Source organism: Lethenteron reissneri, chromosome 65 (assembly GCF_015708825.2).
Source record: "Lethenteron reissneri isolate LAM-NWPU_2019-01 chromosome 65, ASM1570882v1, whole genome shotgun sequence".
In the NCBI taxonomy this organism is placed as follows: Eukaryota; Metazoa; Chordata; class Hyperoartia; order Petromyzontiformes; family Petromyzontidae; genus Lethenteron; species Lethenteron reissneri.
The window spans coordinates 4,362,120-4,389,268 of record NC_083843.1 but is presented as its reverse complement, the minus strand read 5'-3'; the positions used below and the strand labels follow the sequence as shown (position 1 = coordinate 4,389,268).

At 50.0% G+C, this 27,149-nt stretch overlaps 1 long non-coding RNA gene across 1 annotated transcript; it reads left to right on the top strand.

Annotated features, from left to right (window-relative positions):
* The first annotated feature begins 14,529 nt into the window (after positions 1-14,529).
* LOC133359659 (uncharacterized) lies at positions 14,530-15,825 on the top strand. Its single transcript, XR_009757183.1, has 3 exons — positions 14,530-14,686; positions 15,245-15,393; positions 15,702-15,825. It is a non-coding gene; the product is annotated as an uncharacterized LOC133359659 (long non-coding RNA).
* Positions 15,826-27,149: the final 11,324 nt, after the last annotated feature.

Below are 27,149 nucleotides of genomic sequence, written 5' to 3'. Positions count from 1 at the left end.
GTTTTAAGATTTTCTTTTTTCTCTCTCTGGCTATTTGTTCTCTCTCCTTGTGTCCTCTCTTTGGAAGTTTCACACTTAAACTCTAACTTAGCAATCTTTGAGATACGTAATCAACCAGGCTATGCGTTAATTGTGTGTTGACCGACTCTCTGTGTTGTATTACATCACATTTCGATATTTTGCGAGGTTATTTAATTTTAGTGTGCCTTTCTCCTAATTTGCAAGCTTGCGTGCCGTGCCACGTCGTCATCTTACTAGAGTAGCAGCAGCACTTTGCCACTCATTGATATGCTAATTTTCTCTGCCCCCTCCCTCTCTCCGTCCCTGCCCCCCTCTCTATATTTAAGGGACCGTCACAGAAACGACCCCTCTCTTTGTGCCGATATGTGTCCTCTCTCTGTGTGTCCGTGTGATGTCTGTCTGCTTGTATGTCTGTCTATAGTTTTCTAGTTAGATTTTTGTTGCTATTTCTTTTTTTGCCTGATGATGATTGCTTGTGTTGCAATCGAAACGTCGTAATATGCTTTATTTTAATTTATTATTTTATCTTTAGACGTGACTTAACCGAAAGAACCAAAGAATAATTCCTGCAGTCACGAAAGCTCCATAATTAAGATTGAACCACTTCTACGGGGAAGTTTTAAGATTATCCTTTTTCTCTCTCTGGCTATTTGTTCTCTCTGCCTTGTGTCCTCTCTTTGGAATTTTCACACTTAAACTCTAACTTAGCAATCTTTGAGATACGTAATCAACCAGGCTATGCGTTAATTGTGTGTTGACCGACTCTCTGTGTTGTATTACATCACATTTCGATATTTTGCTAGGTTATTTAATTTTAGTGTGCCTGTCTCCTAATTTTCAAGCTTGCGTGCCGTTCCACATTCGTCATCTTACTAGCAAGTAGCAGTACGGCACGTTACACTCATTGATATGCTAATTCTCTCTGCCCCCTCCCTCTCTCCGTCCCCTGCCCCCCTCTCTATATTTAAGGGACCGTCACAGAAACGACCACTCTCTTTGTGCCGATATGTGTCCTCTCTCTGTGTGTCCGTGTGATGTCTGTCTGCTTGTATGTCTGTCTATAGTTTTCTAGTTAGATTTTTGTTGCTATTTCTTTTTATGCCTGATGATGATTGCTTGTGTTGCAATCGAAACGTCGTAATATGTTATTTTAATGTATGGGGTGCGTTGGCTCATCGTGTTTTGGGAGCTGCGCCGGGTTCGTCCGATGTGATGCCTCTTGTTTAAGGGGTACAGGTTCGGGTTATCGTCGATACGGGGGCTTCTGCGACCCTCATTTCCTTGCAAACTTTCCGATTATTACCAACCTTGCCCCATGTTTTGTAACCAGTGCATGGCCCGTGTATAGCGGAAAATGGGGTCAGTTTGGGAATTTTAGGTCGAGTGCTTGCAACGATTCAAGTAGGGGAGGTGTGTGTAACGGGATACATTTTGGTTTCGATTGTTCTGGCCGTGCCATGTTTGTTGGGCACATATTTTTTGCATAAGATGCCAATTAAGATTTCGATTGAGAAGGGACGATTGGAATTGCCATCGGGAAGTGCCTTAAGTTTTTGGGAACTCCATCTAAATTTGCTCGCGTTAACGCTGTGGTTCAGGCTGTGGTTAGCCGCATGGTGCGCGTTCCGCCTGCGACACATATGCTTGTGCCGTTATGCTTAAGAAAAGGGCTGTCAGTGGGTAACTTGGAGGAAGGCATTTTGTTGACACCGTGGCACGAATGCCCTCCTTGGTTGGTGCTTTTACGATGGTGCCGGCTACGGGCGAACCATTAATTCAGATTGTAAATACGGGGCACGAGTCAGTCGTTATTCAAGAAGGGACTACGTTGGCGCACGCTTCGGTTGCGCGGGACTCGGAAGGGGATGCGTGCTTGGCAGCTGGGGAAGGAGATACGCTGCCAGTGGATGAGGAGGAACCGGGCTGGTTTCGGGATTTGTACGATTGCAATGATGATTTGACACCCGAGCAGTGGTCGCATCTTCAGGGGTTGCTTTGGGAATTCAGGGACTGCTTTGGGAATTCAGGGACGTTTTTAGCTCAGGAAAGTTTGATGTCGGTCGCACGTCCCTGTTGCGGCATCAAATTGATACTAGGGATGCACCCCCAATTCGATTAAATTCTCACCGGGTGAGCCCGCTGGAAAAAGATTGCATTCGGAAAACGGTGGATGAAATGTTGCAACAAAATATCGTCTCTCCTTCTTCCAGCCCATGGGGGGCTCCGATTGTATTGGTAAAAAACGAGATGGTTCTCTGCGATTTTGTGTGGATTACCGGAAATTGAATAAGATTTCGGTGGCGGATGTATACCCGCTCCAGTCGGGCTTTTGGCAATTGCCCTTGGACGAGGAATCTAAACTGAAGACGGCCTTCCGCACGCCACAGGGGTTGTTCCAATTTAACGTACTTCCGATGGGGCTGCACTCCGCCACCTTTCAAAGATTGATGGAACTTGTATTGTTCGGATTGCAGTGGAAGTCATGTTTGATACACCGTGACGACGTCATTGTGTTCAGTAAAGATTTTGAGGGACACTTGCAGCGGCTACGGGTTGTGTTTGGCCGGGTACGGGATGCCAATTTGAAATTTAAACCCCAGAAATGCCAATTGTTGAGAACATCTGTTAAATACTTGGGGCATGTGGTCAGTGAAGCGGGGGTCGCCACTGACCTGGTGAAAACCAGTTGTGTACGTGCGTGGCCAGTGCCTAAGACAGTATCGGAAGTGCGTAGCTTCGTGGAATTTGCGTCATATTACCGTAGATTGTTAAAGATTTTGCCACAATTGCGAGGCCGCTGCATACGCTGACTGCTAAGGGTAAGAATTTCCTATGGGGTGACGAGGAACAGCATTAGTTTGAGATGCTCCGGGACGCTTTGGCTGACGCACCGCCGCTCGGGTATCCAAATTTTGCGGAAATGTTTATTTTGGACACCGATGCCAGTGACACGGGCATTGGCGCTTTATTGTCGCAGATGATTGATGGAGTTGAAAGGGTTGTTGCGTACGGCAGCCGTGTACTGTCCCCGGCAGAGCAAAGATATTGTGTAACACGCAGGGAATTGTTGGCGATTGTACACTTTGTGCAGCTGTATCGACCATACTTGTACGGGAGGCAATTTTTGGTCCGCACTGACCACGCGGCGCTGCAGTACTCCTTGCGGATCGATCAACCCTCGGGTCAGATGGCCCGGTGGCTTGAGGTCCTGCAGGGATACTCCTTCACGGTCCAGCACAGGAAAGGGACGCTTCATGTTAACGCGGACGCTCTGTCCCGATTGCCTCAGCCGTCAGGCTCGTGTAGATGTTCCGAGGGATCGCTGCACTATGGGCTACTGCTGCAGGGCATTCCGGCCATGGCCACTGCAGCCGATTCGGACCGGGTTGACGAAGTACCGGCTAAGGAGCCCGGGTTGCTGGGATTGTCACGAGATTGTCGGGCGCGCTTGCAAGCGGACGATGCTTCACTTACCAAAATGAGGCTTCGGGCCTCCCGTTCCAAACAGTCGGATGATCGAGCCTTTCTTCGGCTTGTAGACGACCTCCTGGTGAGGTTGGATGTCGTCTTACAGAAGTTTTGTATAATTTTTAGCCACTATGTTTGAGAGAAAAACTTATTCGCGACGCGCACGAGCGATTGAGGCACTTGGGTGAGAAGAAAACCGCCTTGACTTTGAGTAACGATTTCTATTGGCCGGGATTGCAAAATGATGTTCATTTGTATGTTAAGGCCTGTCACGAGTGCGCACGGTGGAAGGCGCCGGCGCAGCCATATCGAGTACCATTGCAGTCGATACGGGTTTCACGGGTAAACGAGATTGTAGCCCTTGATAATCTGGGACCGTTCCCCGTTACCCCGCGGGGACACAAATACTTACTTGTGGGGGTCGAGTACCTCACTCGGTGGCCTATGGCATGGCCGCTAGCGGACCAATTGGCAGGATCGATCGTGGAGGCCTTCCTGCAGGGTTACGTTTTTTGACAAGGGTGCCCTGGAGCACCTGCTTACTAACCAGGGTAAAAAAAATTCGTCCCGCCTATTGAAGGAAGTGTGTGATGCATTGGGTGCAAGGAAAATTCAGACATCCCATACCACTCGCAAACCGACGGAATCATTGAACGTCTTCATCAAACATTGACGTCTATGTTGTGCCAAAAGGTTAATTTGGCTCAGACAGATTGGGATCTACATGTTCCGGCGGCCTTGGCCGCTTATAGATTAGCCCCACAAGCTTCGACAGGGTATTAACCCTTCTATTTGATGTATGGTCGTGAACCAGAAGCCCCGGCCCTGGTCAAGCTGGGGGTAAAAACTAAAGGGAAGTCGTCAGCGGTGCCTGTCCCCATGCTTGAGGCATTGGATCGTCTGAAAGAGGCTAGGGAGGCCTCGCTGGGAAATTCGGAATGGAGGCAGGTGCCTAATGAGCGCCTGCATGGTACGCAGCCTCCACGGGAGCCATGGCAGGTGGGGGACAAGGCCTGGTTACATTGTCCAATGGTGCCGGTAGGCACATCACCGAAATTCCATCGGCCCTGGCAGCGGCCCGTTGAGATTGTGGAAGTTCGCCGGGATCAAAGTGTGAGGATTCGATACGGTCGCCAATTGTGGCATATTCACCCGTCGCACTTGAAGAGATATGTGGTACCTTATGATGCGTCATCTCCTATCGCGAAACGGCCTGTATTGGATGTGTCCGACGAGTGTACTGTGCGACGACGAGAGAACGCACCTCAGCAGTTTACCCCCCGTGTGTCTGCAGGATCGCCATTTCTGAGTCTGGGGCCACCCCGGGATGCACGCGACCGCGTTGGTGTCTCGTCAGGGAATGGCCGGTGCAACGAAGAAGGGCGCACGTTTCTGGCAGGATGCTGCCCCGCGCCCACGGAGAGATATTCCCTGCCCCTGCCCCCTGTTCACCCGAGCCGGGGTGACGGACCGTCTCCAGGAACCCGCTCCAGAAGAGTGACTTTTTCATAAACATTGCGTAACATGGACGTTGGTGGTCGTATTCGGGGGGGGGGGGGGGGGGGGGGGATCGTGTACATTGTGTTGGGTTATTGTGTATTGCCGCATGATGCGTTGTGTTGAGCCGGGACGGCTAACTCTTTAAACACGGGGGGGGGGGGGGGCTGATGTAGGACTTGAGAAACACGCGTCACGCGTTGGATTGTGATACGGGCACGCGGCGGACAGTGAGGTGCGTAGCTTCATCAGCTTCGCATCGTACTATCGTCGGTTTGTCCACGATTTTGCGACAATTGCGAAGCCATTGCACGCGCTGTCTACCAAAGGTGAAAAGTTTTGCTGGGGTGCAGAGGAGGCAGCCGCTTTTGTGGCACTTCGCATGGCCTTGGCAGATGCGCCACCCTTGGGGTACCCGAATTTTTCCAAGCCGTTCCTCCTCAACACCGATGCCAGTGACATGGGCATTGGGGCAGTCCTGTTCCAGGTGGTCGACGGGGTTGAGAGGGTAGTGGCCTATGGTAGTCGTGTTCTGTCCCCAACGGTACAGCGATATTGTGTGACCCGGAGGGAACTGCTTGCCATAGTGTTTTCTGTGCAGTTGTACAGGCCCTACTTGTATGGCAGACAGTTTACGGTCCGAATCGACCACGCAGCCCAGCAATACTCGCTGCGGATTGACCAGCCCTCAGGTCAGCTGTCCCGCTGGCTCGAGGTGCTCCAAGAGTACCCCTTTGATGTCATCCACAGGAAGGGGGTACAAGCATGGAAATGTGGATGGTCTTTCCAGATTGCCTGCAGGTGGCAGGTGCGCTTGTGCACTGGGCTCTAGCCGTTGCAAGGCGCCAGTGGACACCGCGGCCCAGTTGGTTGCTTTGGCCGAAGTGGGCCCCCCCTCCAGGCACGGTGTTGCCTGTGGATTTCGGCCTGGGACTCCCCCGAGAGGTATGGTACAGGTTGCAGATGAAGGATTCCTCTCTGCTGAGGCTACGATGCCGTGTTGGGCATAAGGCCCAGAGCTCAGCTTCGTCGGCTGCCCCGGCGATCGTCATGCATGATGGTCTCCTCATGCGTTGGGATGCCCAATGAACACTATTGCGTGGTTGTGCCCACTAGCCTGCGAGGTAAATTAACCCGAGCCATTCACGAGAAGCTTATGTGCCTTGGCTACCATAAGTCCTTGTTAACCCTTAAATGGGACTATACTGGCTGGGTGTAAAGGGTGACGTGGCGCTGATTTTGAATGGGTGTGACAACTGGGCGCGGAGGAAGGCCCCAGTTGGCCAGGATCGGGCCCCGCTACAGTCCATCCGGGTTTCTTGCGTTAATGAGCTCGTAGCGCTCAACATTTTGGGCCCATTCCCGGCATCCCAATGAGGCCATATATACCTCTTGGTGGGCGTCGAATACCTCACACGTTGGCCTGTGGCGTGGCCTTTGGTGGACCAGTCGGCCTCTTCTATCACCGAGGCGTTCGTCCAGGGGTAAGTGTTGGAAAATGGCGCGCCGGAACAATTGCTAACCGACCAGGGGCGGAATTTCTCTTCTAGGTTGCTCAAGGAGGTGTGTGACCTCCTTGGCACCAAGAAGATGGTAGAGCGGTTGAACCACACCCTCACATCCACGCTATGCCACCACGTGAACACGTCACAGTCAGACTGGGACCTGTTCGTCCCGGAGGTCTTGGCGGTGTATTGGTTGGCACCTCATGCCTCCACGGGGTTCTCACCTTTTTATTTGATGTACGGTAGGGAACCGGAGCCCCCGATACACGTCCAGATGGATGTGGGGTCCTCCAGGAAGGGGTCGGCGGTGCCTGCTTCCTTGAAGGTCACACTCGACTGGTTGCGCGAGGCACGGCAGGCCGCTGTCGAAAATTCCACCAGCTGGCAGGCGGCTAACGAGCACCTGCCCAAACACCAGGTGGCTGGCCTCCCTTGGGAACCGGGCCAGAAGGCATGGCTGCATTGCCCCCAGGTTCCCGTTGGCACATCTCCCAAATTACAACGCCCTTGGCAGGGCCCCATTGAGGTTGTGGAGGTCCGACGGCCGCAGTGCGTTTGGATTCGGTTCGGTCGCCGGCAGTGGATAGTGCACCCATCCCGGCTCAAACGTTATGTGCCATCTACCCTTATGGATCCATCCCCACTTCCGGAGCGGCCGGTAAGTGATGCGTCCGACCTGCCTGACTGGCCACCGAAGGCCCCGGCGGGGGCCTGTCGCCCGCTGGCCGGCCACCTGCGCCATCACCCAACGCCACACAAGGAAGCGGGCCGGCAGCGCATACCTGCTCGAGGGGTATGTGGCTCCGGTGATGGCCTGGATGGCCGTTCATCATGCCCCAGCCCCCGACGCCAGTTTGGCGCTGCCGTGCGAGGGAGGCCATCGGACTCTCTTTTCTTTCTTCTGTGCAGTGCTGCCCTCATGTTGGGTTCCCGTTCTGGCAGCTGGTTCTGCCTTCGTGCACATCCGCTTTAGTAATGGTTGCAGCCGGGTTGGCTGATTTTTTTCACGGGGGGGGGGGGGTAATATAGAGGACTAGTTGCAGACGTGACCCTTATATATACATATAGACCTTTAGAGATACCATATCCATCCAAAGTGACACACAGATACATAGGAACACACAGACATACATATAGACATATAGAGATAACTAGACAACCATATTAATATATACAGGCACATATAGATACGTAGAGACCCATGAATATAAATAGAGACCCATATAGATACTAGACCCATCGTGACGCATAGATATACATATAAAGGGACAATTAGAGATAAATAGGGACCCACAAAAAAGAATCCACTCGACTACGTGAAGAGACAGAGAGATACAGGCACGTGTGACCAGTGCCCATTGTGCCTCGATCTTCCCTGGCCGTCACTGTTATCGAGGACACAGAGGGGTGGCGGTCATCAATAAAATATGAAATAAAAGTTGTGAGTAGCACTCCTGTGTAGTTTTCCTTGGCTCCGCTGCGTGATCCTCCTCCACGACTCTCACTCTCGCTCCCAACGCCGGCCATGCACACACACACACACCAAAGAGCTTCTGAGGGGTTGACGAGGGTCCAAAACGGCATCTGTGTATTCATCCGGCTCCCAGCAACACAGGGACGCCAACGGACCCCTTTAGTGTCGACGTGATGCCGTCATGATTGGCCCCCCCAACACAGGCCCCCCTCTCTTCTAGATCTTCGTCCAGTGGTCACGTGACTCTCACAATTATTTAAATATATTTTACTAGCTGTACTACCCGGCTTCGCCCGGGACTTGTATCTACCACGGCCGGCCGCCTTTGTCTCCCCAGTGGCGATGTTAATACGCTACAGCAGTTACTCGTTTGAGGCAGAGTCGACCTAGGGGAGGTTCAAATAATCGTCACCGGTGGTGGCCGTGAGCGGGAATCGAACTGGGTTCGCCGGGTTGGTAGCGCAGCGTAGCGTTAAGCACTACACCCACCGCTCCTCACACACCACACACGCACAGACACACACACAGACAGACACACGCAGACACACACAGACAGAGACACACACACACACAGACAGCACGCTAACCACTACACTACCGCTCCCCACACACCACACACGCACACACACAGACACACACACACAGACACACACACACAGACACAGACAGCACGCTAAGCACTACACTACCGTTCCCCCTACACAACACACGCGCGCGCGTCCATAGGAACACATACACGCGCTTGCTGCAGACACACACGACTTTCAGGGTGCGCACGGCAGTAAACGACTGCAATAATAAAGCGGCAATGCTGCGCGAGGAACGCCTTAGACCTGCAACACATTTGTGTAATGCGAGCGTAAACACACAAACACATACATACACACACATACACACAAACACATACACACACATACACACACATACACACAGACATACACATACACACAAACACACACATACATACACACAAACACATACACAATACACACAGACATACATGAAGGACACACAGAGACACACATAACACACATACATACACACACATACATACACAGAAACACATACACACATACATACACACACACATACATACACACAAACACATACACACACGTACATACACACATACAGACACAGAGACATAGACATAAACACATACAAAAAAACCCACATACATACACACACAGACATACACACACATACATACACACATGCATACAGACACACAGACATACACATAAACACATACACATGACCCGGCTTCGCCCGGGACTTGGATCCACCACGCCCGGCCGCCTTTGTCTCCCAAGTGCCGATGTTAATACGCCACACCAGTTACTCGTTTGAGGCTGAGTCGACCTAGGGGAGGTTCAAATAATCGTCACCGGTGGTGGCCGTGAGCGGGAATCGAACTCGGTTCGCCGGGTTGGTAGCGCAGCGTAGCGTTAAGCACTACACCCACCGCTCCTCACACACCACACACGCACAGACACACACACAGACACACGCAGACACACACAGACAGACACAGACAGACACACACACACACAGACAGCACGCTAAGCACTACACTACCGCTCCCCACACACCACACACGCACACACACAGACACACACACAGACACACACACAGACACAGACAGCACGCTAAGCACTACACTACCGTTCCCCCTACACAACACACGCGCGCGCGTCCATAGGTACACATACACGCGCTTGCTGCAGACACACACGACTTTCAGGGTGCGTAAGGCAGTAAACGACTGAAATAATAAAGCGGCAATGCTGTGCGAGGAACGCCTTAGGCCAGCAACACATTTGTGTAATGCGAGCGTAAACACACAAACACATACAAACACATACACACACATACATACACACACATACACACAAACACATACACACATACATACACACAGACATACACATACACACAAACACACACATACATGCACACAAACACATACACAATACACACACACATACATGCAGACACACAGACAGACACATAACACACATACATACACACACATACATACACAGAAACACATACACACACATACATAGACACACACATACATACACACAAACACATGCACACACGTACATACACACATACATAGAGACACGCAGACATACACATAAAGACATACAAAAAAACCCACATACATACACACACACACATACACACAAACACATACATACACATACATACACACATACATAGAGACACACAGACATACACATAAACACAAACACACATACACATGACCCGGCTTCGCCCGGGACTTGGATCCACGATGCCCGGCCGCCTTTTTCTCCCCAGTGACGATGTTCACACATGACAGCAGTTACGCGTTTGAGGCTGAGTGGACCTAGGGGAGGGCCAGGTCCGTTTCAAATAATCGTCAGCGGTGGTGGGCGTGTGTTGGAATCGAACTGGGGTCGCTCAAGCAGCTTAATGACTGTTTGTACAAAGAACATATAAAGAATCGATTATAATAACCAGGCAAGAGTCCACATTATAGACTGCCAGTACACGCACTCAGCTTAATAAGCAGGCTAGAGTGTACATGATAGAGTGGCAGTACGCTCACCGAGCTTAATAAGCAGGCTACAGTGTACATGATAGACTGGCAGTACGCTCACCCAGCTTAATGAGTATTTGTACAGTGAACATTAAATTAATCGATTGTTGGCGCGTTGGGTTTAAAAGTAATATTAATAGCACACATTGTGGTGGGGGTGTAGTGAAGAGTAGGAAAAACTTTGATGAATTTACCTCAGAGTGGCGTGGTGGGTGTCGAGGCCTAGTAGCGTGCAAAGCCTGCGGCCTCGCCTAAAATTGTCGGCTTGGAAGAGGCAGGGTACGGGTGGCGTTCCTTCCCCCCCCCCTAGCGCTCCAACAATACTGTGTAATGGCTATTATTTAATTAAATACGGAGCTTATGAAAGTGGCGAAGGCGTGGCTAGCCGTTGGCAGGGGCAACCGCCGTCCAATGAAACTGCAGCCCTTGGCGAAGGCGTCGCTAGCCGTTGCCAGGTCCAATGAAAGCGGCGAAGGCGTCGCTAGCCGTTGCCAGGGGCAACCGCCGTCCAATGAAAGTGCGTATGGGCCGAAATCCACACACACACACACAGACAGACAGACATTCACGATTTTATATATATAGATAACTAGATAATCAACATTCCCTATTATTATCTAAACAATAATTAATGTTATACTAATCATAACAATCATTTATAATACTATGCTTTTCGTAACTTTATTCTTTCTTTTTCTTTTTTATATATAAAAGTCTCCACATGCGTGCGCTTGCGAGGGATTTGGCTCTCGAACGGTGGCATTTATATCCAAAATGTTTTTTCCAGGCAGCACAACCTAGGCCCCGCGGTGGGAATAGGCTATTCCGTTTTGCCATACGTAAACTTTAATTTAGATTAATTAACAATTTAGCGCTATTTAACGTTATTTATTTATTTCCCCACCCCACCCAAGCTGCACATGGGTTGCCCCTACCAACGCACGCACGTCATCGCTGGAGGGTGGGGGAGATTTCTCCTTCGTGTTCAAAATGCAACAAACCATACACACAACCCTGATGGATAATTCATCAAAGTGTCACATCCTCTTCTCTCCCCCCCACCTCAATGTGCGCACTTACTACTATAGGCTCGCTAGATACTAATATTTTAGCGCTTACATAGTCTTTTGTAGTATTCTTGTAGCTCAGGCGGGGGGATAGTGGGGGGGGGGCGGGAATAGCGGCCCAGCCCCCCGCCTGGCAATGTGTCACCTTCTCCGGCTGGCCAATGTAGGTTAGGCCGTGGGCTCTGCATGGGACTAGGCCTCACCACACGAAAGTAAAGTACAATTTCATTTAATCTTTCGCTAAGAACGCAGGTTTATTGTTTACAATTATTAAACAAATAAGTTTATAAATATTACAAATATTATGTTTGTGTGCAGATAACAACTGCTTCATTGTTTACTATTATTTAACTAATAAGTAGCCAAACATTATAATAATAATAATGCTTGCGTGCCGATAACAACTCAGCTTCATTATTTACTAATATGAAACAGATAATTTGGCAAATATTACACCTATAATGTTTGTGTGCAGATAAGAACTCACGTTCATTATTTACTATTATGAAGCAAAACATTTGCAAAATATTACAATAATAATGTTTGTGTGCAGATAACGCACGTTAATTGTTTACTATTATCAAACAAATACGTTGCCAAAGATTACAATAATAATGTTTGTGTACAGAAAACTTATTTTTCATTATTAGGTTGCTAAATATTCAAAAAAATTTGCTTTCTTTTTTTACACTGCGACGGTGTACTGCCGGTCTGTGCTGTGGCCTGCTGCCTGCTCATTAATTAACGTCAGTGCACTGCCACTCTAATATCTACACTGCTAATTTGCGTTTTGGCCATTATGAGTGTATGCCAGTCTATAATCTGGTGCCTGCTTCTTTACCTCACTCAGTGTACTGCCAGCCTTTCATGTCGATTGTATCCTGCTTTTTCAGCTGCTGCCCGTATTGTCAGCTTTTAATGTCCACTGTAGCAATGCTTATGTCATTGAGTCGGTGTACCGCCAGTCTACAATCTAGACTGTAGCCGGCTTCTCAACTTACCTGTGTGTACTGCTGCTCCTTAATTTACACTTATTTATTTTATGCATTTCCATCGTTTCCATTCGTCACGCCACGTTATTTACTGATACGTACTAAATTTCGATGTAAAGTTTTTGTGACTGCAGGGATTCATCTTCTTGGTTCTTTCGGTAAAGTCACGTAGAATGTAAATAATAAAATAATAAAAATAAAACATTATAAAATAATTCTCACGATGTTTCGGCCACAATGCAAGCAGCCGTCCTCAGGTGGAGAAAAGGTCTGTCGAGAAGACAGAGTCTGTCTTCTGTCGAGAAGACAGAGTCTCTGTCTTCTCGACAGCAGCCGTCCTCAGGTTGCTTGCGTTGTGGCCGAAACGTCGTGAGAATTATTTTATTATGTTTTATTTTTATTATTTTATTATTTACATTCTACGTGACTTTACCGAAAGAACCAAGAAGATAATACGTACTACTGCGATGCTGATAGCTGTGCCATCATCGGGGATTGTTGTGCACGTCAATGTGTGTGTGTGTGAGTCCATGTGTGTGTGTTCCAGTCCATATGTGTGTGCGTGTAGGCCCATGCGTGTGTTTAAGTCCATGTGTGTGTCTGTCTTTTTCAAACGGACAACGCCGGATGTGTGTTTGTGTGTGTCTCAGTCCAAGTGTGCGTGTCAGTCCATTTGTGTGCGTATCTGTCGCTGTGTGTGTGTTAGTCCACTTGTGTGTGTGTGTGTAATAAACCTTCTTGAGACGGCTTCCGGAATCAGTCCTTTTTATTTTCAACTTCCACAGTTACACTTCACACACTCCCCGTTGCTGACAGACAACGGAGAGAGGGCAGACTTCCCGCCAAGTCCCCACCGCGCACGTGGCACCCAGAGCCCCCGTACGCGCGTGACTCCTGCTCTTCTCGTTCCCAAGTCTGCTCTCGACTGCTCTCTCTTAATCCCTTTGTCACGTGGTACCCCCCAGCCAATCCTCCATAGACAGCGTTGACCGTTCCCGATGATTCCCTGTCAATCCCGGGACCACGCCTCTGATCCGGCTCCCCATTAGCTGAGGCCCCGATTGGCCAGGCCAATCACCCCTGCTAACATGCCGTGATCACGCCGAGGCCATGCTCCCCTGGCTCATCCCTTATTGGCTACAAAGCGGGACCGGCAAGCCAATCCCCACGTGAACCCTCTATGGCTGTTATTACATATGTGTTAGTCGATGTGTGTGCATGGCTCCATCTGAGTGTGTAAGTCAATGTGCGTTTGTGTGTCTATGTGTGTCAATGTGTGTCAGTCGATGTGTGTGTGTACGTCGATGTATATGTGTGTGTCAGTCCATATGTGTGTGTGTTAGTCCACATGTGTGTGTAAGCGGTCGTCCTCAGGCGGAAAAAATATAATCCGCTTGTGTTGCGATCGAAACGTCGTGATTTATTTGATTTTATACCTACGTGACTTTACCAAAAGAACCAAAGAGTATGGATTCTTGCAGTCACGAAAGCTTAAAATTACTACTGTATACTACAATATACACTGCACAATACACTACATTATACACTACACTACTATACAGTACATTATACAGTACACTATAGAGTACACTATCCAGTGCACCATACACTCCACTTTACACTACATTATACACCACACTATACACTACACTATACACCTCAATATACACGATACCAGTGGTTAACAATTTTAAAAAACGGCCACGTGAGAACAACTTCTTTGTTTCATCAAACGCTTTGTGTTTATTAACATTATTACATTGTTAACGACTTAGAACCAATGGAGTGCAGGCTGCAGTAATTGCTCACGGCTGAGATTTGTTTTCACGCAGAGCGAAAGAATGTGAAGCTGAACCGGTCGGAGGGGTTCTCATTTGGCCGGTGCTTGACAATAACCAGAGTGAAAAAAATAAAAATAACCACACACGATACTTGTGGAGAACATGCAAAAAAACACGCTCTGATAATTAATATATGCATTGTCTTTGATAGTGATTGGTACACACCAGAGACGGCCTTCTTTAGGGCCGTGCTTCAACGCCAACAGGATAACCACACAAAGACGACGCACTGTGAGTTAATACATTTTCACCTTTTGACCTTTTGAAGTTACTGAACTGCCGTGTGATACTCAAAATGCATGTCGCTTTTTGATAAATAACTATTATTACATTTTGTGAATGAGCTATCCAGAAGACCATCTTTGATGACACATTGTTCTCGGAGTAATGATACACTGTAGACAAAGCTGAGGCACGTGTCGTCATCCTCAACACCTTTAAGTGAACTCGACTGCTTTCTACACTGCGATCGACTGCATGTATATCTGGCAACTCGATGTTGTATTGCGTATAACTTAAACAACATTACCCCATTAATTGAAAACCTTCACGTCGACGTATTTACAATCCCGATTATTGGATGTAAATGTTCAAACTGCGGGTAGAGCGGTGGTGCAGTGATTTGTGCATTGTACTGCCAATCGGGCCACCTGAGATCAACATCCGCCAAGTTTAACATCGTTCACCGCTCACCCAACTTCAACGCCGGCATTATTATTTTTTTGTTACAGACTTATCACAAACGAATGTAAGCGCGTGTTAACGCGCCTATTCTTCGTCTCCTCTCAGCCGCGAGTCGTCCAAATACGTCTTCACCACTCGAGCTGCAAGTGACGCACCCCTGAAGATGCCTGCGGCAGCGCCTTGCGGACGCTCGAGAGGGGAACATCGTTCAGCGCGCTGCCCAACCCAGAAATCCGCACTTGGAGTATTGACAGGTGATGGGGCTATACATAACTATTACTGAATTTTTCTCGAGCGCAGTCAGACAGCACAGATAGTAAAAACAGAGCAAATAGGCACAATCCAGTATACCAAAAAATAGTCTGCCAATCTATGGGCATCTCAAAGAAGGTCACAGAGACCTGGGGGGAAGGCCGTCACGCAGCAGTGGATTTACATCGCCATACGTCCTTGATCCGACTTCACCCAACCAACAGTTTTTCAATTCATGCTCTTGTTATTTTTACAGTTTTATCACAGACGAATGTGTGCGTGTTTAACGCGTACATTGTTTTTCTCACAGCCGCGTCATCCAAGGGCGGCTTTACCGGTTGAGCTGGTAGTGGCACGCCCCTGAAGATGACTGCGGCAGCGCCTTGCGAACGCTCGAGAAGGGAACGTTGCTCAGCACGCAGCCCGACCCAGAAAGCCGCACTTCAAACATTTGCATTTGATGGGGCTATAAATATATATCTCTCTATCGAATGTTATAAGACAGCGCAGAAAGTAAAAACACAGCAAGAACCACGATCATGTACATCAAATAAAGTTTGCCAAATCAAAGGCATGTAAAAAAAATTCAGATAGATGTTGTTATATGTCAGGCGATGTTAATGGATATAGTTGTCGGCGAACAGCCTGAAACATGTCGTGTGATTTGTCTGATATTTTTAGAGTGCAACGTGGCTCTGCTTTTAAAGAGTTACGATGTAGGCGTTGTGCCTGTGTCAAGTGAACCACAACACTTCGCAACGTATTTTGAGCATCAAGCATGGAAAAAATAAGAATCGTCACTGGTTAAGCTTCATAAGATCATAAAAAAGTAAAAACTCCATAAGCGCAGCGTTGGCAGTAGAGTTTAAGCAGAGCACACTTCACGATCATCTTGATGAACACTGCGCGATGGAACCTGGCTTGTGAGGAAGGCTTTTGAAGGCGAGGGTCACGCTAAGCAGCGGTTCTTAACCTTTACTGCATTCTCTTTGGTTCTTTCGGTAAAGTCACGTAGGTATAAAATAAAATAAATCACCACGTTTCGATCGCAACACAAGCGGTCGTGTCTTCAGGCGGAAAAAATATAATCCAGCAGTGGAACTGCTGAACTTGCGAGAGAGCAGCTACAACAAGGCTATAACGTCGTGATTTATTTTATACCTACGTGACTTTACTGCATCCATGCACCCCTTGGTTCTCAATCGTAAACTTGTTTTCACTGCTATTCCACCCAGCAGATCCCAAAGAGATTAGTGAAGGTGGTGTCCTCAAAAGGGCATTATTTAAATGCCAGAGTGGCGATCCCCTTGGGACTCCGCGTATCTTTATTTAGAGAAGTTTAAATTCATGATCTGTCAGTGGCGCAGCCCGAATCCTGGATGACACTGCACTATTTTCAAGGTCTTTTGAAATGTAGAATCTGTCAATGCTTGATTGCGACAATGTTCTGTAAGCTATGGTTCTTGTAAAGGTGAAACCTTGCTCTTTTGGATGTTGCGTCCGCCACTGACTGCACGTGCAGAGCACATCCTGTAAGGTGTTCAGGACACCGCTTTTGCACTGTCCAGTGCCAGTGCAGTCGAGTACATCGAGCGTGCAAAATCAGACACTCGTCATTTGGGATGCTTTCGAGATAGCTCCGTAACATATTAAAAAAATAGTGTTTCTGCATCATTGATGGGTGTATAAATGTTAATGAGGTGGACAGAAATGTAATTAATTTAGATTTTTACGTTGAGGGCTCTTTCCGATACTACCTCATCTTGGTCAATCATGGTGGGTGTAAACCCTGGTGAAGTAAATTAAGTTTGTAGAGGTATAGTCAGGAGCTCTGGGTGAACACTTCTCACTCTCCCTCCCTCCCACACGTGAATTTTCATCCGGGTGCTCCTAGAATTTTTTACCTCCAATTTAAAATTTTCCAACGACACTTTTCTATGTAGAGGAGCGCAAAGCTTGGAGCAATGGTTGATGGCGCCGGTTACTCACAGCCTGACTGCTGCCTATTCCGCTCCTTGTCTGCGGATCCTCTCTCCTGGCGCTTCTGAGGTCGTCCTCTCTGTAAGAGAGCGAGCGACTTACCGGGCAGCGTGCTCCAAGTTGAAATCATCGTTGTTGTTGTTATTCTTGTCAACCAACCCCTGAACTCCCGCACCTCCGATTATCACGGTTGGCTACGTACGGTGCGAAAGAAGTTCAACACACGTACGTACGTAGATGCGTACACGGACTAAGGCCACCCTATGCCGTGCGGGTTGTGGGAGTTATTTGACCTTACTTCACCACGCTACCAACCGCGGGTTGTGAAGATGGGACGCGTGGAAAAACGTTGGGAGCCTATCACAACGCAGGGACAGCCACGGATGTGGCTGCACTGCCCCCTACTGCCCACGGCGTCGTCTCAGCATCGCGACCGCAGGGAGCATCACAGAGACGAAGGCGAGGCGCGTCAAGGAGGGCGTCACGATCCTGCTCCACGTGGCGCCATCAGGCCACCTTGCAGCCCCTAGCGTGACCCTCGCCTTCAAAAGACTTCGTCACAAGCCGGGTTCAATCGCGCGGTGTTCATCAAGATGGTCGTGAAGCGTGCTCAGTGCTTGCAGTCCACTGCCATCGCTACACTTACGAAGTGTATCCCCCCTCTCCCCAGCTTCCCCGCCTCAATCTCCTTCCCCTCCACCTCCTCCCCCTCCTACTCTTCCCCCTCCTCCTTCATATTTTATGATCTTCATAAGTTAACAAGCGATTATTTTTTTCTGTTCAGGATACCGACAGCCAACTAAAGGGAGACAATAGGATGAGAAGTATATTGGTGCACTAGACACTGACACGAGGCTCAGAGCATCATTCCACATCAAAGAGCCACGGCGGCTAGGAGATGTTAACTACCTCGCCTGGTGTACATGAGGTCGTGGGTTCTATCCCAACCCTGACGCCTGCTGTATATTTGGAGTTTCCGTGTTTATCTTTCCCCGTGGTGGCGTGGATTTTTCTCTGGGCCCTCTAGTTTTACGTCCACATTTAGAATTATGAGTATTTGGCTGATATAAATATCTACGTGATAAGCCACTTCATTGAGCTGTGGCAAGGTCGCTTCTGTGTGTAGAACTATAAAAGAGCTGCATAGCTTAGTGGGCCTTGCCTGGAAAATCGCCCGACGCTGCTTCTTGTTGTTGTAGTCACCAGCGAAACGTCACGGAACTCAAATCGTAAACGTTGTCGTGGGTTCACTCCAACACACAACCGGTTAGTGCTGAAGTCGTCACTGGTCGTCACGTGTTGTGCGTGGTGACGTCTCCACGCACGTTCCCATGCATAGTGACTGTGACGCTTCTCCATAGCAACCAGCCTCTGTATTAATCAGCTGTTTGCATTTACGGCGGTAAAAATAAGTGATATCAAACTTTTCGTATCACTAGATGCCAGCACAGGCCTGGCTAGCAGTCAAAGCTACAAAGATCCCCCGTGTAGCCTTAACAGACTGTTGGGGCAAGTGCTGTTAGCGAGTAGCAGCACCTGTGAAGGCCGGCACTGTGGCACACGAGGGTCGGTGGCCAGCACCACGCCCGGCCGCTTTTGTCTTCCCAGCGCCGATGATTGATACACACCGCACTACGTACACATTTGTGAGGCCGAGTCGACCTAGGGGAGGCCCAGGACCGGTTGTTCAGGTCATTCGTCGCCGGCGTATGCGGCTGTGAGCGGGAATCCAACTCGGTCGACCCGGATTCGTAACGCAGCGCGCCGCTAACCGCTGCGCCACCGCTCCCCACGCCGGGTGTCAGCGCAGCCCTGAGCGGCAGAGACGCGGACACCGCGGGGCTCCCATCATGAGGAGACCCCCACGTGGAGACGTCTCAACGTGAACTCGCGCCGCTGACGTCGCTCCTTTACACCGTTGCCGTAGTCCAGGATGCATCTAACACGACGCGTTGCGTTGAGCGAGTGAGCGGCCCGGCTGAGCAGCAGCGATGGACCGCACGGAGGGATACGCTGAGCGAGCAGCTGACTGTCACCTGCTCAGTGACGAGCACGAGGCCTGGCCCAGCCCTCGCCAATTAGAGACCGGTACATGAAGTGGGGTGCAAGGAGGGGGGGGGGGCACCCGGGGTTAAGGGCGGGGTAGGGGAGGGGTAGGGGGAGTGGGAGGGGTAGGGGGAGGGGTAGGGGTAGTGGGAGGAGTAGAGGGAGAAGTAGAGGAAGGGAGAGGGGTAGGGGGAGTGGTAGAGGTAGGGGGAGGGGGTGCGGGGTGCTCGGGCAGAGTGCGTGAGGTGGGGGGGTTGTCTGGGTGAGGGGGGCTTGGGTATTTTCACGCGAGAGGAGGGACCCCTAGGGGGTGGGGGAGATGGGGATGTTGGGGGTCACGTTGAGTTCATTTGTTTTACTGCCGGCACGGGTCCAGAGTTGCTGACCGAGTCACGAATCGCGACCGATTCCCAGATGCCGTTTGGGTCGCTGCGGTTCCTGGAGCGGTGTTGGTGCGCGCCACGCGAGGGCGCTGCCACTCCATCGCAGTGATTCGCAGGGCGCACTGAATAAGGGGCCATCCATTCAGTAGGTACGCAAATATCTGTCAAAACTTGACCCCTACCCCTCTCCCTGTACGCACGCGGACTTTTAACAACCCCCCCCACCTGCGTACGTACGCTTGACTAACGCCCCCCCCCCCCGAATCCTATAGAACATCCGATTTTTAATCCACGCAGAAACTATCAAGGATGAATTAACGTGTTTAAGCAAACAGATAGTCCACTGCCGGCTGCGTTATTATTATTATCAAGGCTTCATTCCCCCCCCCCCCCCCCGTTTCCTATGCGTACATACATTGTCAGTTGACTCCCCATATGCAAGCGTACGCATTTGGATTAACCCCCCCTCCCCCCTCTATGCATACGTACTAAATGGATGGCCCCTAATGAAAGTGCACTGGAGATTTCAAAAGAGGCTGTAGCCAAATCAACCCGGAATGTCGCCGATTTTTTTTCAGATCTCGGAAGCGACGCAAGGTTGAGCTTGGACTGTCGCGCTTGTATTGGTGAGCGGCGTGCACGTCGGAGTGCGGTGTGCAGATTACGCGTTGTGCCTCTCTCGGATGCGCTTTCAGGCTCTGCCCCTTGTTGATCAGCGCAATGTCTGTAACGTTCCCTCCCCGTGCTGGGAGCATCGTCAAGATTTGAAGCTTCTTCAGTTGAAAGCGGAAATGTGATGAGCATTGACAGCTTTCATTCTTCGTTACGGTCGTGCTGAGACTCCAATCACGATTGTTATTTAATGAGCATCAGGATACTCCTTGAGCCATGTGTAAGATTTTACATATTTGTCCAAGTAACGAGACATTGACTGGACATGAATGGATTTGCATTTGTCCTCTTCAATCGATCTTCAGTCTGCGTGCCAACATCGCCCTCACTGAAGTGGGCATCGGTGCACATCACAGCAGCACAGGAACGGTACCGGGGCCACAGAGCAACAGGAATGGAACAAAAGAAACCCGTCACGACCTCCTACGGGTCAATTTGCAAATGCACACAACGAACAGCAGAAGAACATTAAGTAGAAAATATAGTGAATAATAAGTAAAGAAAATTTAAAAGTAAAGAAATGTAATAATTAAATAAATAATAATAAATAATAGTACATAACGTGAATTATTTATGAATAATAAGTTAATAATAAAATTAAGATTTTGTATATATGTAATAATTTACATAATATAATATTTTATAGAAATCATATTTATAAAAATGCATCATGTGTGAATAATACATGAATACTCTTTGGTTCTTTCGGTACGCAGTCACGAAAGCTTTAAATCAAGATTTAATACGCGAATAGTAAAATAAACAACAAGCAAATTTAAAGAATAATAAATGCACCGGTTCCCACCCCTCTTGTTAAATGGTGGATGTTATGGGCAGGCGAGTGTGAGTAGCTGCGTCTTGTACAGAGCACGGAGTTGAGAGACACTGGGCGCGTTGTGGACGTCCTGTGGGCTGGGCATGCTCGAGATGGCCCCTCCCTTCAGCATCGGGTGGACAATCCCGTTGCGGTTTGGATTAACTTATTCAATCGCACGAACGTCAACCACCTATTGTACATCATATAAAGTACGGGGTGAAATCACTGCTTTTGAGAATATATTTTATTTTTAAATCAAACAAAATACGCGTGACAGAACCCTCCGAGTGCAGGCACACGAGCGACAACATCAAAGTGAAGGAGTGTGCGGACGTCAATGAGAATGGACGTGAGGGGTCCTGAGTACCAACGCTGCTGAGCTGCTCACAGCGCAGCTGCTCGAGTGGAGTAGGAGAGGCGAAGTTTGATAATGAACCCGAGTACGCAGACACATCTAACGCGATGGAGCAGGTGGAGATGAGTCCACTTGCCGTACTGCCATCTGCTGGCAAGCCAGGGTATGGTAACCTCAGTGCCCTGGGGGAAGGGAGTGATCCACATGGATTACAGGGGATCCCTCCCTCCTCAATGGAATCCAGTGCTGGATTTCAGCCCCGCATCACCACAGCTCGTGCTATACAGGTACAGCACAGTAGGTTGGTGGACGGCAAGAAGAAGTTGGTTGGAAAGTCTGTGGAGACGTTTATGAATGACACCAAACAACCGAAGGCTTTAGCTGGTGGGGTAAAAAAGGGTAAAGATGTCGAGAGAGATCGGTAAAGTTGGGGATTTCTGCTGTGGACAGATCTATTCATCTACGAGCCACCCATTTCAACGCTCGCAGTTACTCAGAATAAATAATTAATAGTGTCCACATGCTGTGCGGATCTTGGGGGTTGTTTGGCCATACTTCACCACGCCAGCCAGTATGGATTGGTGGTAGACGTGGGATCTATAGACAGAGGTACATATTGCAGTACAACATTGGATTGTTCTGCTCTATCCTGTTCTACCCACAACAATTTACAGCCTATCAACTGGAAAAGAGCTGACAAACAGGCAAGGCACTTATAGTGCAACACAGAAGGTTTAATAAACCCGCTTCATGTGCAACATCTGGCTACTTTGCAGCCTCAGCTATTTATGAGTTTCACAAATATTCGTGATCCACCCCCCTCCCTCAAAAGGCTTCCATTCAGGTGGGCTCTACCGAGTGATGCTGATCAGGGTGGTGGTGAAGCCATTTCTGTATTTGCGCGTGTTCTACAGTAGATGCGCTGCAGTTTACGAATTGTAATCATCTTCATCGTTTTTCAAAACAACTCAACACATGTGTAGGGGCGTAAATGGGCTGTGGGGTGTCCTGGGATCCCTCGGGGCCCCTCCCAACGGGTGGGTGCTTTGGGGTGTCCTCGGATCCCCTCGCACCGTGGCTAGGGTGAGTTAGAATAGCCTCCCCCTAGTCACCCATAGCCGGAGGACCCTGAGTATAGTCCTGTGTTAAGGCACGTTAGCCCTGAGGCAGTACCTCCCCAGGCAGTGGTGTAGGAGAACCGTTGCCCTGAGTGTTCTGGGACTGTACTGCCGAGCGTGGTGTTAATAAATAGTGTTGCCTCCAAGAACCGTCTCCGGAATCCACAACACTACAACTGGTGTCAGGAGTGAAAAATGGAGACACGTTGGAGAGCATGTACTCGGAGCCCGGACAGGGACGGCGGCAATCGTGCAGGGGCGGGGGTCGTGACTCCACCCATGGACGGCATCGTGCCACTGGCCGAGCAGCCACCCGCCTTGCCACCCACCACTTCCCTGCCACCATGGAGCCCACTGCAGGAGGCGCATTTTTTGCCTCGTGGAGCAGCATCCATCCGATACCGCAACCGCGGTTTCCGCCATTAATTTTGGAATTCCCGCCATGGCGGGAGGAACTTCCGCTGGGCACGCGGTGGCCGCTGGGGGCCACGTGACTTCCGGGGCCAAAGGCGTCAAACCAGGTGGCGCCGCATCATCAAGGCTGCGACCGCTTCCAGTGAGCAACATCTTGGCGGGCGTGGGAGCTCCTGGACCTGCGAAAGCCGCCTCTTCATCGCTGGCCGAGGGTCGTGCCGCCAACATCCAGCAACGCCTGCCGGCGTTGACAGCGTCTTTGGTGGCGGGAGGCGACTGGGCGGCCTTCCAGCGCCGGTTCCTCTCCCACATAGAGATGGCCGGCTGTTCAGAGGATGATGCGCTCTGCACCCTTCTGGCTATGCTGGACGATGACGCCCTCGCCTACTTCATCACGGTGCCTCGGGCAAATCGCTCCACCCTGCAGGATGCCTTTCACCAGATTCAGGCGATTTATGGTCCGCCCTCCGACTCCTGCCACCGCTTTGATACCCGGAGGAGGAGGGAGGCCGAGTCTGCGCTGGCATACCGCACCACCCTGCTGGTGCTGGCTAAAGCCGCCTACCCCCGCATGGACCAATAAGCGATCGACTCGCTAGTCCTTCAAAAGCTTCTGAGCCTGGCTCGGGAGCTTAGAATCGTCATGTCAGCGGCTGACGATGACGACTTTAACTCCTTGCGAGCTGCACGGTGTGTCCAGGTGCACCTGCGGCTGCAGAGGGCGCCGACCGTCGCTGCCTGCGCCGCTTCATCGGTGGGCCTGGACCGCGATGACGATGGGATTCACAACCAGGCCTTCTCTGCCTCGGCGGGGGAGGGCCGGAAATCGGCCCATTGTTGGCCCCTGCGGGATCGCCGACAACGCGACCGACCGGCCCCGCACCAGGATGGTGCAACCATCACATGCTACAACTGCGGTTTGTGGGGACACGTGGCATCAGGCTGCCGCGCTCCCTGACGCCGCAACCCCGGGCAACCTCCGGTGCCTCGCACACCTTTGGCTCCGCGCCGGTCCCAGGCAAGTCGCGACACCTCACGTTCTCGACCCCCACTCTTGTCATGCACTCGCACCACACAGGGTTGCCATGCGTTGGGTGGAGGGGATCCGAGGGGGTTTGTGAATGACAGGGCGCTTGGACCGGGTCGGTGGTCCGAGTTGGCCCATAGGGTCGTCGCTGCGGCCGCAGGTTCATCTGCCATCGTGGGTTTCATTGAAGGGGTTGACGTCCGGATGTTGGTCGACACGGGAGCATCGGTGACCATCTCGGACCTCATTTATAACATATTGCCTGACAAGTTTCGTCCCCTGCGGACTGTAGATGTTTTGCCGCTAATGTGGTCATTAGGGATAATTGGCAGGATTGATGCCCAGATCCGCATTGGTGATGTTAAATTGGAAGGGCCTGTTTTGGTTCTGTCAACCCTCGCTGTTTCATGCCTCTTGAGCACGGACTTTTTGGCAAAAATGACCATTAAAATTCTTATCGACCGGGGGTGCATCGAGCTTCACTCCGGCCAACGCATGGCTTTCTTGCCCTCACCCACTCGCTTGCACACCGCGTTCGCCACAGTCCGGGCGCTGGCGTCTCGTACGATTCATGTTCCGGCCGGCTGTCAGATGCTCATTCCTCTCCGGTTCCGGAAACCCCTTGCGACGGACGCGCTTGCTAAAGGTGTGTTGCTGGGTCTGTCTAAAACGGCGGTACACGGGTTAGAGCTCATCGGTGCGCAGACGCTCGTGTCACCTGACCAGGAACCATTCATTCATATTTTGAATGCAGGATCAACGACCACAGTTATTCCCCAAGGCACGGTGTTTGCCCATGCATCACCGGCCCTTGTGCCAGACTCGTTGGTGGGTCACGTTGGGGTTGTGCCCCATCACAGCCCGCATTCACGTTTGGATACCGAATGGGTTGACGCACTTTGCTCGGGAGGAACGGGATTGCCTTCAATTGCGTGCTCTCTTGCGGGACTTCGCTGATGTCTTTAGCATGGGTAAATTTGACATCGGCTGCACCACGCTACTCAGTCACCACATCGACACGAGTGACACTGCGCCTATCAGACAAAATCCATTTCGATTAAGCCCAGCTGAAAAAGAACATGTGCGGATAGCCGTTAATGACACGTTGGCAGCTGATGTTATTTCACCATCCACCAGCCCGTGGGGAGCGCCCATTGTTTTGGTCCAAAAACATGATGGTACCCTTCGGTTCTGCATGGCTTTCCGGAAACTGAATAAAGTCTCGGTAGCAAACGCTTATCCACTCCCCCGAATGGATGAGTCCCTGGATGCCCTAGCAGGCGCACAATATTTTTCGACTTTAGACCTGTTGTCTGGGTTTTGGCAGTTGTCTCTCAATGATGCTTCAAAACCAACAGCCTTCCGCACTCCTCAGCACCTCTTTGAGTTTAATCGGCTTCCCATGGGATTGCACTCGGCTCCAGCGACGCTCCAACGCCTGATGGAACTGGTCCTCGCTGGACTCCAGTGGGACTCCTGCCTGATTTACCTCGATGATGTCATCGTTTTTAGTCGAATTTTCGATGATCATCTCGAACGGATGAGGGCAGTCTTCCTCAAAATGCGGGCAGCAAATCTGAAATTTAAGCCGCAAAAATGCTTCCTCATGCGCCAGTCAGTTCGTTACCTGGGTCACCTCGTCAGTCGCTCCGTTATCACTACAAACCCCGAAAAGACCGACTGCGTGCACTGTTGGCCTGTTCCCACCTCTGTGGGGGATGTGCGCAGCTTCGTGGGTTTTACCTCATATTATCGTCGGTTTGCCGCTGGATTTGTGTCCATGGCCAAACCCCTCCATGCGTTGACAGCCAAAGGCACGAAATTCCATTGGGGGGATGCAGAGCAGGCCTCCTTTGATGCCATCCGTAGGGCCCTGATTGACGCTCCTCTCTTGCGATATCCCGACTTCGCTGAGCCTTTCATTTTGGACACAGACGCCAGTAATACAGTGAGTGAAAAAAGTATTTGATCCCCTGCTAATTTTGTACGTTTGCCCACTGACAAACAAATGATCAGTCTATAATTTTAATGGTAGGTTTATTTGAACAGTGAGAGACAGAATAACAACAAAAAATCCAGAAAAACGCATGTCAAAAATGTTATAAACTGATTTGCATTTTAATGAGGGAAATAAGTATTTGACCCCCTCTCAATCAGAAAGATTTCTGGCACCCAGGTGTCTTTTATACAGGTAACGAGCTGAGATTAGGAGCACACTCTTAAAGGGAGTGCTCCTAATCTCAGCGTGTTACCTGCATAAAATACACCTGTTCACAGAAGCAATCAATCAAACAGATTCCAAACTCTCCACCATGGCCAAGACCAAAGAGCTTTCCAAGGATGTCAGGGACAAGATTGTAGACCTACACAAGGCTGGAATGGGCACAAGACCATCGCCAAGCAGCTTGGTGAGAAGGTGACAACAGTTCGTGCGATTATTCGCAAATGGAAGAAACACAAATAAACCGTCAATCTCCCTCGGCCTGGGGCTCCATGCAAGATCTCACCTCGTGGAGTTGCAATGATCATGAGAACGGTGAGGAATTAGCCCAGAACTACACGGGAAGATCTTGTCAATGATCTCAAGGCAGCTGGGACCATAGTCACCAAATAAACAGTTGGTAACACACTACGCCGTGAAGGACTGAAATCCTGCAGCGCACGCAAGGTCCCCTGCTCAAGAAAGCACATATACATGTCCGTCTGGATTCAGAGGACAACTGGGTGAAAGTGTTGTGGTCAGATGAGACCAAAATGGAGCTCTTTGGCATCAACTCAACTCGCCGTGTTTGGAGGAGGAGGAGGAATGCTGCCTATGACCCCAAGAACACCATCCCCACCGTCAAACATGGAGGTGGAAACATTATGCTTTGGGGGTGTTTTTCTGCTAAGGGGACAGGACAACTTCACCACATCAAAGGGACGATGGACGGGGCCATGTACCGT